Source organism: Salvelinus sp. IW2-2015, linkage group LG35 (genome assembly GCF_002910315.2).
Source record: "Salvelinus sp. IW2-2015 linkage group LG35, ASM291031v2, whole genome shotgun sequence".
Classification (NCBI taxonomy): domain Eukaryota; kingdom Metazoa; phylum Chordata; class Actinopteri; order Salmoniformes; family Salmonidae; genus Salvelinus; species Salvelinus sp. IW2-2015.
This window is the reverse complement of record NC_036874.1, coordinates 14,860,554-14,880,931: the sequence shown is the minus strand read 5'-3', so window position 1 is coordinate 14,880,931 and position 20,378 is coordinate 14,860,554. Positions and strand designations below refer to the sequence as shown.

Genomic DNA, 20,378 nt, shown 5'->3' with positions numbered 1-20,378 from the left:
GAGTTGACTCACCTTATTTTGGTGGAACACCCTCAATGTACTTTTAAAGGTAGTCTCATCCATGGTCCATTCTATACAGCAGTATACTTCTGGCGTTCTCTCTCTTTATTTGCTTGAGCTGACAGCGTGATAGGAAAATGAAAGGGCCCAGAAGAAAGCACACGGTTGGAGGAGTCAGGAGGCCTATGTTCTTATAGAAAGCATTACCATGTGGTGGTAATGAGCCATTGGAAACAAGGTGGGGGTAGAGAGGAGAAAATGGCCTGACATGAGGGCTTCCATTAGCTTTCTGCATGTAAAGGGGTCTACATAGAATTCGCAAACAGGGCTGACAGAGCGTAGCGCAGTGTCGCAATGTCGTTTTTCGTCACAAGTTTTAGGAAGCGTCTGTGCAAACTGGTGAGACATACGAGAGGCTTTACAACCCTTCGATGCAGTTGTATTCGGAGAAACAYGCAAAAGACAACAGCTGGAAGGAGATATCACGGATATCACACTTGATCACTGATACTGATATCAAAGAAACATGGAGAAAGATTTGGGACCGGTATGTTCGCAATCTGAAAAGGGTGAAGGAGATGAGGAGTGGGGCTGCCGCTGGTGTGTGTGTCCCACCGATTGTCTGACACCTGGATTGGTTTCGTGTTCACATGAAACATCGTCAGACAGACACCAATAATATGCCAAATACGGTATGTACTCTTGTCAAATTAAATCTAATTGCATTGGTCACATACACATATTTAGCAGATGWTWTTGCAGGTGTAGCGAAATACTTGTGTTCTGTCTTGCAGCCGAGTCCTTTTGTACAGTGTGTGTGTTTCCAATCCTATGTTTTTAGACGTAGTTAGATCATATGGAATTTGCTCTTTTCTGGATGGGAGAAATTGTGAGTGGGAATTATTCAGTGTTGTTATCATACTGATTATCAGGGCTAGTTCAACAATCTGAAATAAGACACTGTGGTGTGTATGTGTGCTAATTAGACTGAGATGTTTATAAAAAATCTGTTATTTTGAGTAAGCACTTTAACTCAAAAGGAGCCTATGAAGATATTTTAAGATTGCTTGCAATGTTTTCTAATGTATTCGCCATCTGCTTGTAGGTGGTGGAGTGGGGTGGTGTTTTGGACAGCCCAGAAACAGAGTTGAGCCCTGATGGCCCATCTACAGGTGGTTCATTGCCCCTTGGTTCATCATCGCCGTCACGTCCGTCGAAAGAAGAGGACCAAAGTGCAGCGTGGTGAGCGTACATTCTCTTTTATTTTAGTAAATGTCGCCAACAAAAACAAGAAACGAAGAAACAACCGTGAAGCTCACAGGGCTATAGTGCCACTAACAAAGATAACTTCCCACAATGACAAAAGAGGAAAAGGCTGCCTAAGTATGATTCCCAATCAGAGACAACGATAGACAGCTGTCCCCGATTGAGAACCATACCCGGCCAACACATAGAAATACAAAAACATAGAAATCAGAACATAGAATGCCCACCCCAAATCACACCCTGACCAAACCAAAATAGAGACATAAAAAGGCTCTCTAAGGTCAGGGCGTGACAATCGCTCTCCCCGGCCTGGTTCATCACCTCCTCGACCCTTCTCCCCAACGCCCAGGCCCTTCTCACCAGCATGTTTTAAAAAATATATTTACTTATTTCCTAATTCATGTTACTGTTGTTTACTTTGTGTTTTTTCTCTTATTTCCCCTTTCATTACACTTTTCACCTGTGTATTACATTGTTTTACGTTGAACTATTTTCCTAAATAAATATCAAAAAGGTCTGCAAATGTATTTGTCTGGATATTTACACTAAAATATTACTGTTCTGAATCAGTCACTCAGTAAACTTCTACTGCTTTGTACTGTACATGAGCTACAGTATGTAGATGAGGTTAATGTATTGGGGGTCTGTCCTTATTGCCTACAGCTGGACACTCATTCTCACCACTGTACCATAGCAATAAAGTAGCGTGTGTAGCGTGTTGATGACTGTGTCGTCAGTGTCTGTAGTGCAAAGGTAATTGTGGAGGGCCACGCAGGCCTTCACAATGGTCTCAGCTTTCTGTGGGGCAACCTCAAGGGCTCGTTCCAGGATCCTCCATCTTGCAGCAAGGATCCCAAAGCAGTTCTTTGAAATTGAGAGTGGTGGTAGTTGTAGATATTCTTGGCTTCATCAAGGCCCGAAGAACCTTTGAATAAAATAATTATTTCCATTAGTATTGAACAACGACACGATGGCTATSAAATGTGTACTGTAACAATTGCGTGGCCTATGCTTTGGACATAGGCCTTTATCCTTTCACTGGGATGCCAGATCACTTTTATGCAAGACATATAATTACAACATCTTTAAATGTCATAATTTTCACATCATACTGTATGTACAGTACAGTCACATGTATTTAGCATATCTTACCTGGATATGGTTGCATTAGGTTTACCATCAGAGGGAATGCATTGTCTCCCACAAAGACATATGGGCTCAGTGTTTGGGTACGTCGGCAAGCACTCTGGCCTTGGTAGCGGCAGCTGGCCGAACTTGCTTCAGACTATGCGGCAAAGTTGATCACGGTGAAGCCCATTTTGCCAAGGAGGGATAAGCAACAAAATCCTCCTTCAGGACATGCATGATGGCACAGCGCACTTCCGTCACTATGACACAAACTGTTGAGATTCCTAACTTACAATACTTTGCTGTGCGCTGCCAATCGCCAAAAGCCGAAGGGTCACAGACAGCCTTCCTGCATCAATTACGGGCAAGCTGTGAGTTCTCTCGCATACACGATGTGAGGGGCAAGCCGCTGAAGCGAGCCGTCAAATCTGGCAACAGAGAGCCAAAAGTATTGAAAATGTCTTTCCTCGTCAATGCTTTGCAAAGGTTGGACAAGAGACTTGTATTCTCCATCGTCCCCTCTTGTMGGTTTTCAGTTTTCTCTCCTCCTGAGTAAGAAGAGCAGTTCAGGCTCTTGCTCTTCAAACTTTAGCAACTGCAATTCATAGAGAGACATGTTTGCTTCTGTGGCTAGCTAGCTTTCGTAAACAGGCATATGACACCAGGTGCCGAAGTTCAAACGTCGTCGYGAGCKAGAGTCAAAAAGAGTGCCTCGGCCCCTCTTCCTTGGTAARCTACTCTGGCTTACCCCAAGCCCCCTAGTGGATATACACTACACAAGGCRGACTTCTTCTMTGGGTGTAACGCAACAAAAAGAGTCTACGCACGTAAACCATGTAGCCGCCTTTAGACTTCATTGCATCGCACACACTTCACACTGCACACAGGAAGAGGGGTCCCACCCTCCCCTCTCTCATCCCTCGTTTATTCACTCACTGCTCAGGAAAGGGCTTGATTTGAGAGTTGCAGCTGCACTCTCTTCACCCAAACACACAAAGAGAGAGGGAGAGACCCTCAAAGTCAGACACATGCATAATCACTAACAGGAACAAGTACACATGCAAGCAGGCCAGTAAGCAAGCAGAAACACACACATGCAATCACACGTCGCTCAATAAATTGCTACTGACTGCTTTGAGTGGCGAAGGCCTGAGGCCCAGCAGTTAATTAAGGAAATTGGGGAATAGGGGGGTAAATAAAATGGCACTGAGATTTTCAAACTATCACTGAGGAAACAAATGAACAACAAACAAACAAACAAACAAACAATAGAAAAGCAGAGTAAATACAGATAATACATGATAATAGCAGACAGACAGATCACAGATCTTGCCATGAAATTATGGAGAGCCTTTGCAGGGAGACTGAAAAGCGACTGATACCACAAAGAATGAAAGAAAGCCGCACAAGATAACTTATCTACAGACAGATAACACTCGAAACTCGCCTGATCTGATTATTTCTTTGTACAGTTCCCTTTTGAGCATTATACTCTTTGAACATATTGGCTATGGTTGTCCCTGATGGGTAACGATATAGGCCACAAGCAGGGTTGGKTAGGTWACTTTCTAAATGTAATCTGTTACAGTTACTAGTTACCTGTCCAAAATTGTAATCAGTAATGGAACTTTTTGATTATACAAGCTCAATAACTTAATATTTCTTTCAGTTACTTTTGGATTACCTAAAAGAAGACAACAAGGTTCCAACAAACACATTTGGTGTGTCATCATAGTGTCTCTGACTTGTGGTCAGCTCACCAGTAGAACAAACTTAAACTTGCACCTTTTTCCAATCTATGAATGTAATTGAGGAAAGAGAAAGGTGTCAATGTATTTTTTCAAACATCCTTTCTGAATTTAAAAGTAATCCAAAAAGTATCTGTAATCCAACTACAATATTTTCACTGGTAATGAAACTGATTACAGTTACAGTTTTTTTTTGTCAGATTACATGTAACTGATTACATGAAATCAATTACTCCCAACCCTGGCCAGAAGATAGTTTTATTTAGAAAAAAAAATTCAGATAGCTGTGTGTGTGTGTGTGTGTGTGTGTGTGTGTGTGTGTGTGTGTGTGTGTGTGTGTGTGTGTGTGTGTGCGTGCGTGCAAGTGGGTGAGAGGGTACTTGTTTTAGAGGGCGCAGTGCAGTGGCCACAGACCTATTCTGGTCTCTATTCCACAGAGCCTAGTGTCCACCGACACAATGAGTCTGGACTCTGAAGGTCAGCTGCTGTGAATGGCCGAGGTCATCCATGGCCCCTTAATGAAATAACAATAGCAGGAATGTCCAGAATGTCCCAGGAGAGCGTACGCCCAGCCAGCTCGTATAGTCTAATGAACATGCTGAATGTTGCCAATGCTCTGAATGTTGCCAATGCTTTCTGTGATGCGTGGGTAGAGTAGCATCAAGGAAGCTTGGTCAAGACAATAGTTAGCTGTCAGCCTATCTGCTGGATTTCGTGGTGTCTGAATTTCTTTTCATGCTAACCTGAAAAGCATCAATTGCACAATTGCTGTTATACAAAACTATCGGTCAGAATAAGTGTTTCGTTAAATGTTTTTTTTATTGTGTGTTATAACCTGTAATACAACCCTGAAATACTTACTAGCAACAGACGCTGATGTTTGTACAATGCCTTTGAAAATGATAAGCATAATTCCACAATAGCAGTCCATTGAGCATGTTAAGACCTGACAGATACATACGAGCTGAGTCATCCAAACACATGAGTTTGCTTTTAAATGACAGGTCTGGACATGCAAAATACCCATTTTGTCCTGATATTGCTCTGGCTGCCCACCTCTGGAAGTGTTCCGGAACAATCAAGTGCAACGTGTCTCTAGTAATGTTAACTTTTTTATGTTGTGAGATGAAAGCTTAAATATCCTATAATTCACATTCTATGCTATGTGTAAGACCGTGCAGGGGTGGGCAACTCCAGTCCTCGAGGGCCTGATTGGTGTCACACTTTTTCGCCATCCCTAGCAAATACAGCTGATTAATCAAATTGCATTCTAAACTGAAGATCATGATTAGGTGATTATTGGAGTCAGGTGTGTTAGCTGGGGCTGGGGCAAAACTGTGACACCAATCCGGCCCTCGAGGACTGCAATTGTCCACTCCTGTAAGAGCATATAATCACAAGGCTMCATACCAACATTTTCAGTTGGTGACCGGGCTAGCTTTCAGTAGCACAGGGAGTTGGCAAGCTGGCCCAGTGGAATGCGGAAGTACCGCGTGCATAGATGCTATCTGAAATACTCTAAGAAAATAGGAGATGCTAATCTGTTTAGCATCAGCTATCATGACAATTAGAATGCTAACAATTTTTTTTCAATTGGAGTCAATACCTTTTTCATAGGTCCACATGGGGAAGTAACGTTTTCAATGAAAATCACGGAATCGGGGTACGGGCCAATCTTTCCCAATTGAAAGCAGTTCAGCCAAGCCTGAATTAAAGCAATATTGATACACCATAGTTACATTTTGGGGGGTATTATAACTGGATTATAACTCCCGTCAAAATGTTGTGAATGATATATATTCATGTCATTACACTCAAAAGTGACTTTGTCTTCAACCAGTGAATGCTAGCGATGCTCACTCTGCACAGGAAATGTATATTTTTAAGGAATATGCAGTAGCTTGGTAATGATACCGACCAAATTATGTTGTATCGGACATATCAAATAACATTCCCAGCTAATGAGAAAACAGTCATGKTATTTAGTTTGAGAGAATGAACAAGATTTAACAAGCAACCTTGGGGCTAATTTGAATGGTCTCCAACGCCATATTTTGAGGGATTTTTACATCCGTAAGCCAATACAACCCACGTGACCACAGTGAAATGTCACTCCGTGATAAGGTATAGTTCCTCACGGAATAAAGTTTCACTGTGGCAGTGGAGGATCCTCAGAGGAGGAAGGAGAAGATCATCCTCCTCAGTGAATTTCRTGATTAACATTTTTAAAAACCTTAAAGTTATCCTTTTTAGAATAAATTACACTAAATATAATCACGTCACCAAATAATTGATTAAAACACACTATTTTGCAAAGCCTCAACATCATTCTGTAGGGTAGCACCATGGTGTAGCTGGAGGACAGCTAGCTTCCATCCTCCTCTRAGTACATTGACTTGAATACAAAAYAAAAAAAGAGCTCTGATAGGTTGGARGACGTCCTCAGGAAGTTGTCATAATTGCTGTGTAAGTCTATTAATGGGAGTGAGAACCATGAGCCTCCTAGTTTTTGTATTGAAGTCAATGTACCCAGAGGAGGACAGAAGCTAGCTGTCCTCTGGCTACACCATGGTGCTACTCTACAGAGTGCTGCTGTGACGTGAATATATTTAGTATAGTTTTATCTAAAAAGGATAACTTCTTTAATGTTTCACTATTTATATTTTTATTCAATTCACAGAGGAGGATGGTCCTCCCCTTCCTTCTCTGAGGAGCCTCCACTGGTGGATTGATGGCAGCCTTGTTGTGAAACTGAAGGAGAGATGCTGCTTATAAACATAGCAAGGTGACTAGAGACAATTGTATGGTTAAACAGTACAAATATTACCTACGCAGATCAATCAAGATGGCGAAACACAAGTATAGGGACAAAGTGGAACAATTCAGCGGGTCGGACACGAGGCGTATGTGGCAGGGGCTTCTAACGATCATGGATTACAAAAAGAAACCAATCATGTCGCAGACACCAATGCCGCCCTAGAGGACGTGCTTAACACCTTTTTCTCATGCTCCGAGCATAACGACGACTCTGAGCTGCCAAGGAGAGCCCTTGAGGACAACGAGGGCTACGTGCTTATGGTTTCCATGGAGAACGTATGTAAGTCCTTCAAACGTGTTAACCCTTGCCGGCCCAGACAGCAAMMTAGCTGCAGACCAGCAGACATTTTCAATCTCTCTCTAACTCAAGTCATTATCCCCACTTGCTTCAAGATGTCCACTATCATCCCCGTGCCCAAGAAAGGGAAAGTAACTGAACTGAAAGACTACCGACCTGTAGCACTCATTTCCGTCATCATGAAGTGCTTTGAGAGGCTAGTCAAAGACCACATAACTTCCTCCCTTCCAGACACACTTGACCCTCTCCAATTCGCTTACCGCCCGACAGATCCACAGACGACGCAATCGCCATTGTACTGCTCACTGCCCACACTCACCTGGACAAAAGGAATGTATGTGAGGATGCTGTTAATTGACTACAGCTCGGCCTTCAATACCATAGTGCCCTCTAAGCTCACCACAAAGCTCATGGCCCTGGGTCTGAACACCTCCCTATGCAACTGGGTCCTGGACTTCCTGAYGGGCAGCCCCCAGGTTGTGAAGGTAGGGAACACTACCTCCTCCACACTGATGCTCAACATGGGGGCCCCACAAGGGTGAGTTCCCAGTCCCCTCCTGTACTCCCTGTATACCAACGGCTGCGTGGCCTCACAGTTCCAACTCCATCATCAAGTTCGCTGACGACACGACAGTAGTAGGCCTGATTACCAACAATGACAAGACGCACTACAGGGAGGAGGTAGGCACTCTGACGGCATGGTGCTAGGTAAACAACCTCTCCCTCAACGTCAGCAAAACAAAGGAGCTGATTGCGGACTTCAGGAGTAACCAGGCTGGGCATGCTCCCATCTTTATCAACCCGGGCCGCCGTTGAGACTGTCAAAAACTTCAAGTTCCTCGGCGTACACATCTCCAAGGAACTGAAATGGTCAAACCACACAGACACCGTTGTGAAGAAGGCACGACAGTGACACTTCAACGTCAGGAGGCTGAAGAAATTTGCCCTGACCCTGAGGGCCCTCAGTGTTCTACAGTAGCACCATCAAGAGCATACTGTAAGGCTTCATCACAGCCTGGTATGGCAACTCCACCACTGCCGCCCGCAAGGCGCTACAGAAGATGGTACGCTCAGCCAAATGTACAGTACCATTGGGTGCACACTGCCTGCCCTCCAGGACACCTATAACACCAGGATGGCCATCGCAGGATGGCCAAGAAAATCATTAGGGACCTCATCCACCTGAGCCACTGCCTGTTCTCCCCGCCTCCATCACCCCTCCCCCACTTCCCCTGCTGCTCCCCCCATGGACATTTACACCCTCCCCCCGTAATGAAATGTCTACCCGGACTGTCTGCACTGAAACTATTTTGCACAAACTCCATATACACTCACAGGACTCTATCCACACACTCACGCTGACACTCTTACACAAACACATGTACACATTCACTAATTTTATACACTGCTGCTACTACCTCGTATTCCTGCACATTGATATGGTACTTGCACTCCCTATATATAGCTTCCTTCTTGTGTTTTATTTCTCTTGTTTTTCTTTTTCTTATTTTAACTCTGCATCATTTGGAAGGGCTTGTAAGCAAGTATTTCACTGTAAGGTCTACCCTTGTTGTATTCAGTGCCTGTGATAAATAACATTTGATTTGACATTCAAACTTAAATAACCAGTCCTTAGCTAGCTAGTTATTCCAAACAACATCTGTTCTGAAACTATGCCAAGATGACACATATGTTCCCAAAACACGAACACTGTCCAGTTGTGCGGAGGATTTTACAATGTTTATTTTAGTTGGCAAAAAACATTCACCTGATATTACAAGAACATTCTCAGAACACATTTTGTCTGTTCTTTAAAGTTTCCCAGAACGTTTCTTTAGGTTGTGGGAACATTGTGGGGACATGACAAGACATGTGCTGATGATGTTTGTATCAGGGAGCAAAAGACATTCCTATGATGTTGCAAGAATGATGACAGAACAGCCTTACTAAGTTCTTTAAAGGTTCCCAAAACATTTAATTAGGTTGTGGGAGTTGTTCCCAAAACACAAAATATGCTCAGTTGTGATGACATCGATACAATGTTTAACATAGGTTGCACAGGACATTCCTAGAATATGGTTAGAATGTTGACAGAACACCAGGTCTAAGTTCTTTAAAGGTTCCCAGAACATTTCATTAAGTTATGGGAGTTGTCTGAGATGTTACAAGAATATTCTTGTGATTTTCATATAGGTTGCACAGGACATTCCCTTGCACAGGACATTCCCTGTTTTTTTATGACATTTATAGCATATTTGTTTTAAGTTTAACATAATATTCCATTGATGTTCACGCAATATACATTTTACCTTGTCTTCGAGGTCCTGGGAACATTTCAAGAACATTTCGAAAATGTTATATTTAAGTTTTACCTAATATTACCACAACATTCTCAGCATGCAAATTAAACCAGATTGGAATACATCTCAATTCTGATTTATCCAGATTTAATGGTAATTCACATTTGGGGACTGTCTTTCATTCATAGGACATTTGAACAGCATTTAATGATACAAACACATTTTTTATACTTCATATGTTGACAATCTGCACGTGATTTCATTCATAGGACATTTGAACAGCAGTTACTCATTCAGACACAACCATGTTTTTTTTACACTTCATATGTTGACAATCTGCACATGTGGGGTTAAACCTGCAATGTTTGGTTCCCAAGCAAGTTATTTTATCTTAGCTAATTGTAACGACATTCTAAGGGAGAAGGAGAGGACCAAGGTGCAGCGTGGTATGTGTCCATGTTAAATTTAATAAATAAACTGAATAACAAAAACAACAAAGAGAGTGAACGAAACGAAACAGTCCTATCTGGTGCAGACACAAAACAGAAAACAACTACCCACAAAACACAGGTGGGAAAAGGCTACCTAAGTATGGTGCTCAGTCAGAGACAACGATAGACAGCTTCCTCTGATTGAGAACCACACCCGGCCAAACGCATAGGAATAGAAAACATAGAATGAAAACATAGAATGCCCACCCCAACTCACGCCCTGACCAACCAAAATAGAGACATAAAAAGGATCTCCAAGGTCAGGGCGTGACACTAATGTTATGGGAATGTTCCCGGTTTGCTGGGTTTCCTTTTATTGGAGAATTTGTTCTGTGCAGCCTCCCTCAAGATCTTCACCCCCACCACCGGATGCAGACGCATTACGTTTTATGAAAAAATTAATCAGTAATATAAAGAAAGATAACTGAAAGCCAACACTTCATTCAGTGCATTCAACAAACACACCAAAGATGGCATCCATCCTAACATTGTCAAGCTCTGGTGCAGGTGGGAAGTCAACATTTGCATTTGACTGTGATGACTTTGACACAAGCCCAGATTGTAGCTAACGTGGCCAATTTATTCTCGCCCACTTGATTTCATTTAGAGTAGGATAGCAGCCTTTCTTTTTTTTTTACTTTCTACTGCATGTCCTCAAATATTGCATATGTGACGACGCATTACGTAACTAAGTAGATCAATATTATAATGCAGTTAAAAATATGCAATGAAGTAATTATTTATAGCAGTGTGTTTGTCTAGAAGTTGTTGAATGTGGTGGGCCGTAGCAAGCTATCTGCTTTAGATTTCAACATGATCGATCTCTGTCATTCGAAGTGGACCTGGTTTTACATATTGTGTATATTTATTTCTTCTAAACACATTTCTGTGTTTTGGCAATGTCCGACAAACTGCTAACAGTTATTTGTAATCTAATTATTTAGTTATAGAAACATGATACCATCAATGCAAGCTGTAAAACGACTCCCAACTTAGAACACAGCAACCTTAGTAATGTGCAGTGCCTTCAGAAATGTATTCACACCCCTTGAATTGTTCCACATTTTGTTGTATTACAGCCTGAATTTAAAAATGATAAGTTGCAACTCAACTTTGTGTCACTGGCCTACACACAATACTCCACAATGTCAAAATAGTTTATATATTTTAAAAAATGTGCTTAACAAGTCACATAATAAGTTACATGGACTTATTAATAGCGTTTACCATGATTTTTGAATGACCTCATCTCTGTACCCCACACATACAATTATCTGTAAGGTCCCTCAGTCGAGTAGTGAATTTCAAACACAGATTCAACCACAAAGACCAGAGAGGATTTCCAATGCCTCGCAAAGAAGGACACCTATTGGTAGATGGGTAAACATCAAAAAAGCAAACATTGAATATCCCTTTGAGCATGGTGAAGTTATTAATTACACTTTGGATGGTGTATCAATACACCCAGTCACTACAAAGACACCGCCGTCCTTCCTAACTCAGTTGCTGGAGAGTAAGAAAACCACTCAGGGATTTCACCATGAGGCCAATGGTGGCATTAAAACAGCATTGTAGTTACTCCGCAATACTAACCCGAAAAGAAGGAAGCCAGTACAGAATAAATATATTTCAAAACATGCATCCTGTTTGCAATAAGACACTAAAGTAAAACGGCAAAAAATGTGGCAAAGAAATGAACTTCATGTCCTGAATACAAAGCATTATGTTTGGGGCAAATCCAACACATCACAGAGTACCATTCTTCATATTTTCAAGCATGTCATGGGTATGCTTGTCATCGGCAAGGACTATGGATTTTTTTTAGGATAAAAAGAAACAGAATTGTCACGGATTGCTCCGGAACTTTCATTGCGCACACCTGTCCCCTATTCCCACTGATTAGTATTTGTATACATGTGCCCTTTGGATTCCATTGGGGGGTCGATTATTGTTACAATGTCCGTTGGTGCATGTAGGTACCTGTGCTATGTGTTTTGGGCTTCGTGCCCTTGTGGATTGCGCAGATGATTACGGGTCTCATCCCATGTGTTAATCATTGTGCGCGCGTGTAATTTATTCGAGGTACTCGTCGCTCTTTTGCTTGGGTTTCAACCCTGTGTTTTTGTTACGTGTTTGTTTGGTCTACGTCCCCCGTGCCTTTACACGGCTATCCATAATAAAATAATAAAAACTATTACGCATTCCTGCGTCTGTCTCCTGATCCTTCATGCCAATGTGACAGGATAATGGCCCGTCCGACCACGCTGCGACTGGTACGTCCGGAGACGTAACTTCAGCAGAGGCAACTGGCCCGTCCGACCACGCAACTTCGGCAGCTGCATCGGGTCCTGATCGACCAGCACTGCGTTCCTGTGATCGTCCTCGAGGCCGGTGTCATCCCGCTGCTGGCGCATGGGGGGGGGGGGGGTTATTGTCACGGATCCCTCCGGTACTGTTGCTCATTCCGTGCACCAGTTTCAGGAGGTCTACTTCACCGGCCTCTAGGAACTGAACTGTGTCATTACGCACACCTGGTCCCCATATTCTCCCCTGATTAGTAACTGTACAAGTGTGCCCTTTGTTCACCATTGTCCTGTCGATTATTGTTCCAATGTCCATTGTGCCTGTGAGTACCTGTGCCTTGTTGTTTTGGCTTTCGTGCCACTTGTATTGCACAGATGATTACGGGTCTCTAGTCCCGTGTGTTAATCATTGTGCGCGTGTGTATTTATTCAAGGTACTCTTTTGTTTGGGTCTCAACCCTGTGTTTTGTATATGTGTTTGTTTGGTCTTCGTCCCTGTGCCTTTACATGGCACGCTGTAATTTGAGTCAATAAAAAAAACTATTACGCATTCCTGCGCCTGTCTCCCGATCCCTTTATACCAACGTGACAGGAATACAGCTATGCACAGGCAAACTGCCTAAGGAAAACCTGGTTAGTCAGCAGCTGGGTCAATCTACCAACCCAATTTGCTGGGTTTATGTCACAACCCAACACACTGGGTTGTTTTAACCCAGTAATATAGTCTAATTTACCCAGCAGTTGGGTCAAGCCCTCAACCCAAGGTGCTGGGTTGAATGAACCAAATTCTGTGTTTATCCAATATTGACCCAGCGCTGGGTTGTTGGGTAATTTTTAACCAAGCATTTTTTAGAGTAACAATATATATATATATTTTTATAATATGAATTGTCATATTAGGCATAACTCAATTTCTACCTTTTAAGATGCCAAAATATAAATATTTTTCAGTAATTGTTTTCAGTATCCTAATTTTGTTTTGTTTTGATTGTTTCAGTGCATGCATTCAACAAGCTTTGGATGAAGGACTTGGCCGCCATCTTCGAAGTTCACTCAAAAAGACAATAGTTCTGAAATGGGTTTGATTTAGTTTTTGTTGTTTTAATTATTCATATTTTGTTCATTCTATTTTAAACTTCCATTGGTTAATCTATTGCTCAATTATCACTTGGCACATTTAAATCATTCTGTAGTTGTCMATTTAAACACCCTAAGGTCAACATCCCCATAGTGTTCACACTTCTCTCATGTAAATGTTGAAGCTACATAAAAAGACTAAACCATTTACTTGTCTTTGCTATTTTCTTCATTACCATGCTGATGATTTCAAGTTGTATTGAATTTATGTTTATATGTTAAAGACATTGAATGTATGTTGTAGTAAATATATACAGTATATTTACTACATTTAGTATGTTTTTATTTTAAGTAAGTTAATTTAAAGTTATGTGATTCTGTTTATTTAACATACTTATTTCAATGTTGTTAAAAACGCAGTAACGAAAAACCTTCGCAGTAAACAAAATGTTCACAAGTTACCCAACAGTTTGCAGCAAAACTAATTGCATGTGAAAATATGAGTTTTCCGCAAATTTGTTTGCCAGAAGCCAGTTTTTTGGTAAGGGTGTACCGTACTAAGTAAAGCATTATGTAGTGGAAAAAAATGACACAGTTCAGACTAAGGTGACACAATGCGACGCCGAATGTGTTGTCTGTTGGGCAACAGGGTACCGGAGGCGAACACCAGACTGCTCCACAACACGTGGGCCTCCAGACTCCATGCACTCAGTCCACCTTGCCTGTCCTCCGGGTCCCACGCCATACCACTTTCTACCCCCTTCTTCCCTCCATCCTTCTTCTGCTACAATGCACTCCATGTTTATATGACTGCATCGCTTCATTTCATCGGACCCCCCCCCCCCTTTCACATACACACAACCCCCTCAGCAGCAGGTAAAGAGCCTCCCTCAGTCCCTCATTACCATGACAAACCAGAGAGAAGAGAGAGAGAGAAATAGACAGAGAGAAGGAAAAGTAAATGAGAGAATGGCACCTCCTTCCTGACCTCTGGTTGCAGCTGAATGTTTGGATTGTCTCTCTCTCCTACTGGCCTGATAGAGTAGTCCTGAACCTCCATTGGTCAGCACATTTATGAATTGTTGTGCGTCAAGAAATGTAGTTGCGTGTGTTCAGAACACTCTGAACAAATCATTTATTGGAGCGGGAGTACATCAGTGCTTTTTTCACAAGGATGATCAAGAGAAGGACAGATTCATGTTGTTAGGAAAGACGTGTTTTTTAAGGAATTGATTCATGTACATCATTTTCATAAAAAAGAAAGAGACAAGGAAGCATGGTGCACTGGGTTTTTAGACTGAGCTATTAGGTAGGAATGCTCACATTTGCTTTGCCGTCTGCAGCCAACTGTTGGCTACGGTACTAAGCCCCCCCCCAAAAAATGTATTGATTAGAGGTCACATGGGCGACAACTGTCAAAGTGTCACACAGGCACAGCAGGTTGAGATAACTAAGGGGAAAGGTCAAAAGGTCTGTGACTGTGACTCCCCATTTCCCATTACCATCACACACACACACACACAATGAGCATTTGGACAGCTGGCAGGATGAACACATTTCGAATGACAATGTCTGTAACAGTAATTAATTCTCTCTCATCACTGTCCATATATCATACCATTGCCACCAACATGGTCATTAAAAAGTCCCATTCCCTGTTAACTGGCCACCGCCAGACTCAGTCAACTAACTGAAATATAGGCCAAGGTGTCCGTATTAGGACAGATTCCACCTTGGGATACGGTCTCATTAGGAGTGAAAATAATGAGGATGATGTCCCTGACCTGGTGTGCACCACATACACACAAGATCTCAGTAGAAGCAACACAGCATGTTAGTGATTTTGAAAATGGTCTGTAGTTTGCAGTATGATTAGGCAGATGAGTTGGTTATTTACCAGTTGTGCCCCCCAATATGACCCATGAGGGGTATGTACTCAAGAGGGTGCAGTCTTTCAAATACAGAGTACAGAATACTCTCCACTTTTATACTATTAGTCCAAAGAGATGTTTACAAGCAGTACACCAGAATGATCTATTTTAGGATAATCCCCCCCGTGTTAGTCCCCAGTGGTTTAGACCGGACTCTTAAAGAGACCCCAATCCTCATTTGCAATCCCTTTGTTAGAGATTCTCATTATTCGCCTATCAATGGGTTAGCCCCACCTTCCAGCCAGCACTGCAGAGGGGGAGGGGGAGGAGAGAAGATGATTGAGGAGTGTTAAGAGCTATAGGTTATAAGCAATGGAAATAGAGCTAACCGTTTGTCCTTACTTTACCTATAAACTTAGAAATGCAAACAGCACTGTCCTTGAACATATTAATGGAATAAATACTGTATCAAATATGAGAGCAAGAAGAACGCTGTAGGCCTAGTATTCCGTTTTGGGCCTGTCCAACAACCACTGGTTCAGTGTTGGCGGCTAAAATTAGTTTATAGAATGTTCCGTCACTCAGAGTAAATAAAAACCTTTGAAAAGGCCTCACTATCAACCAACCATCTTAAATTCAATTTCCTATCCGCTTTTCTGTAAATTAGTGTTCTGTCCCACATCAGCTTGGACGCAATCATGTTACACAGAGAAACTCAACATAATTCCAATACAATCCTAGAGGAATGACTTCTGACGACAACAAACAAGTTTTATCCCATTAGATGGACATGCTTAATACCACTGAGGTACAAAGCCTGTTACTGCAGTGACTCAAGGGCATCTTTTAACTTTGCATTCAATTATCCTATGAGGAATGTCTTTGAGATGACAGCTGCAGTCCCCTAAGATAATAAGACATTATAAAGGGGGTTATTCATGCTTATATCAAGTCTTACAATGCATAATAACCCCATCATAATGCACTATACTGGCACACACACTATGAAAGGTTTTACTGAAATAAAGATTGGAAAGTAGCAGACAAAGTTTGCCTGCTGACAACTTGGTCCAAGGACACAGCAGCGAACACCTGGCTTGATTTATTGTTTATTTTTATACATTTTTTATTTAACTAGGCAAATTCTTATTTTCAATGACGGCCTAGGAACAGTGGGTTAACTGCCTTGTTCAGGGGCAGAACAACAGATTTTTACCTTGTCAGCTCGGGGATTCGATCTTGCAACCTTTCAGTTACTAGTCCAACACTCTAACTACGAGGCTACCTGCCGCCCCTGTACATTTAACCAATGTACAGTACATTGCCACAGAGAGAGATCAGTACTGATACTCACAAGTCTAGTGAGGTGTCCTGCTATCAGTTCAGGGCTCTGGTCATGGCAGAAAATACTCTCACGAATAAGGGCTGCTTGTTCTTCTTCTCCTTCTCGGAAGAACAGGAGACAGAATTCACCTCTTGTGCAGTCTGTGGTGTCATAGCGCTGCAGGTTGAAAACAGAATATTGTCTGCCTTATATACAAACAAACAACATTAGGATATCTTAAAGAATTTTGGAAATATAGACCTGTAAAAACAGATACCATAGGAGGAAGTATCAACTATGAATATTTATGATGATTAACTTTTTGTTCAATACACAACTTTCCAAGTCAAAATTCATCTCATTCATTGCTGTGTGGTCCTGCCTGACAAAAATACATACAGTTACACGTTTTTTTAAATATTGTGGCTATTGTAAATGACTCTAAGGAAAACAAGTGGGCTCAGACATCAAAATTAATTTTGGGGGGGTCCAAGGTTCCATGAAGGATTTTGTATCTTTAGACCCTAGTCTTGCAATTAAGTCAGGGAAACCCACTAGATTTGACTCAAATCCAATATTGAGTCCAAATTCCAATATGGCTGCCACATTACCATTAAATGGTGGTTTAATCACCTGTATATATACACATTTTAAATTCAGAGAAATTTTTCAGATTTGTGTACTGCACCTATGTACTGTACTCAAGATTATTTTTGTGTAAAAGTATGGGCATTAATATGGAGTTGGTCGCCCCTTTGCTGCTATAACAGCCTCCACTCTTCTGGGAAGGCTTTCCACTAGATGTTGGAAGATTGCTGCGGGGACTTGCTTCCATTCAGCCACAAGAGGTTGGGCACTGATGTTCGGCGATTAGGCCTGGCTCCCAGTAGATATTCCAATTCATCCCAAATGTGTTCGATGGGGTTGAGGTCAGGGCTCTGTGCAGGCCAGTCAAATTCTTCCACACCGATCTCAACAAACCATTTCTGTATGGACCTCGCTTTGTATATGGGTCTGTCGTTACATGACTATAATTAATCTGATAACTGTTATTTATTTTATCAACTATGTTTAATTGTTACTTGATTCAATTAATCATATAAGAATTAACTCATTAGGAATTTGGGGCACCACGGGAAAAGTTTAACGAGTTACTATCTCCCGACTTAAACTCTAAAGATATGTAGATATATCTTACATCAATAACAGTCACTTGTTAATCATTAACACCTCAGTCTCTTTCTGAACGTTGCATACTCCTTGATATCTGCAAGAACCCTAACCTTATTGATGAATCAGCAATACACAAATTGGCTTAATTATGTATTTACTAACTAAATAATAACACAGAATACACATACACACTTACATGAGATAAAAGTCCCTAGTGGACTGACAAGATATGACGGCTTGTTACACATCTGGAGAGGGAGGGGTAGGTAAAGAGAGGGAGAGACAAATGAATAGTAATACTTTGCACAGGAACCACCGCTCATTCGGATAAGAAATGCAATATATATATTTACGTGTAGATGTCTTTCTCTGTCGTCTCTCTGTTGAAACCAATCGATCCGTCTATGGGGAGTGGCTCAATGTAAGGCTCTGGTTGTCCACCAGAGGTCACAACGGCCTTCTTAGTTGTAGAGCTTCTCTGGTAGTGAAGCATTTGTTAGAACAAATACTTCAGATGTACCAACGGTTGTCGGAGATGGGATTCTCCTTCCCACCTTGTGTCTTTAGGCAAAGTTCTAGACTACTTTACATGCCAGCTGCAGACTGATATGATAAGGTCTACTGAGTTCATCTTCTTGTGTAGAGGTTGAGAGATTCAGTTTCTAACCATTTCAATGTGTGGACCATGGCCTCACGTCTTTTGGTCTCGTGGTGGTCTCAATGATTGATTATTCAGGGTTCAGCTCCCAACCACTTTACACGCCAGTAGTAACCTGGCAATTTACTGGTCTCAGCATTTTCAGCTGTGTAGTCACAACTCCACGCTTTCTGTTCTTGTAGTTTTAACCATTCGTGATGTCCGGCTTACACTGTCCGTCTGCTTGGTCGCACTGTACATCAACTGGTCTAATGTAAATTTTGTTAACAAGGCTTTTATCCTCGGGTAAAAAGGAGGCGTTCCATCATGCCGACACAATGTCTGTGCTCAATTGGGCGTGGTTACTGACTGGGCACAAGTTTATATGAAAAACAATTATCTTTTAGAAGGCTAAAGTCACATTGTTATCTTCACGAACGTATTCTCATATTTAATCATATATTTTATACAACACTTAGATGTAAAGTTGATACATAGAATGCGTACACTTTCAGACAGTTACTTTGTAGTACCATCCTTAATGGCATCACAAAATAATAAACAATATGGCATGATTATCCTTTAGATCCCCACCGACCATTCTTAACATTTTATGTCAGGAATAATGTTCCAATGTTTCCCTTTTATTGACGTAAAAGTTTTGGTGGCAAAGAGTTTCATTATTCCTCCTTAACCAAACTTTACAGTTGGCACTATGCATTCGGGCATCCACCAAACCCAGATTCGTGCGTCAGACTGCTAGATGGTGAAGTGGGATTCATCACTACAGAGAACGCGTTTCCTCTGCTCCAGAGTCCAATGGCGCTGAGCTTTACGCTACTCCACCCCATGCTTTGCATTGCACATGGTGATCTTAGGCTTGGGTGCGGCTGCTCGGCCATGGAAACCCATTTCATGAAGCTCCGGATGAACAGTTCTTGTGCTGACGTTGCTTCTAGAGGCCGTTTGGAACTCAGTAGGGAGTGTTGCAACCGAGAACATGATTTTTAACCTACTACTTCGCTGCTGAGCCATTGTTGCTCCTAGATGTTTCCACTCCACAATAACAGCACCTACATTTGACCGGGGAAGGTCTAGCAGGGCAAATATTTTACCAACTGACTTGTTGGAAAGGTGGCATCCTATGACTGTGTCACATTGAAAGTCACTGAGCTCTTCAGTACAGGCCATTCTACTGCCAATGTTTGTCTATATAGATTGCATAGCTGTGTGCTCAATTTAATACACGTTAGCAACGGGTGTGGCTGAAATAGCCGAATCCACTAATTTGAAGGCTTGTCCACATACTTTTGGCCATGTAGTTTATGTTAGGAATCCAATATGCCCATCATAAACACTCAAACACCTTTGTCTGGATATATAAAAAGGCAGCAGACTGCTTGGCATGGCAACACCAAGTATTCCAAGTGACAAGCCTCTTTGAGGATCAATGAGGCAACTGGGAGGCTCCAACGACTGGAAAGAGATTCCAACCCTGACACCCTCTCCCTAGCTCTACAACTTGCCCCCACTGTGGTATAACTTGTGCCTCCAGGATTACTAACTCTTAAGTCACCTCCTTATCATTTAGAAGTGAGCTTTGATTCATTGCTAGTCCAATACGGCTGCCTGAATCCAGAACTACAACTACCACTGGCTACTGGTCAGGCCCCAGAACTACAACTGGCTACTGGTCAGGCCCCAGAACTACAACTACCACTGGCTACTGGTCAGGCCCCAGAACTACAACTACCACTGGCTACTGGTCAGGCCCCAGAACTACAACTACCACTGGCTACTGGTCAGGCCCAGAACTACAACCACCAACTGGCTACTGGTCAGGCCCCAGAACTACAACCACTACTGGCTACTGGTCAGGCCCCAGAACTACAACTACCACTGGCTACTTTGTCTCCTCACCCTTAGAGGACTCACTCATGTCCTG

General features: G+C 42.1%; 1 long non-coding RNA gene across 1 annotated transcript; it reads left to right on the top strand.

Annotated features, from left to right (window-relative positions):
- The first annotated feature begins 379 nt into the window (after positions 1–379).
- LOC111959100 (uncharacterized) lies at positions 380–13,434 on the top strand. The gene is made up of 3 exons (XR_002876617.2): positions 380–692; positions 1,106–1,242; positions 13,349–13,434. It is a non-coding gene; the product is annotated as an uncharacterized lncRNA (long non-coding RNA).
- Positions 13,435–20,378: the final 6,944 nt, after the last annotated feature.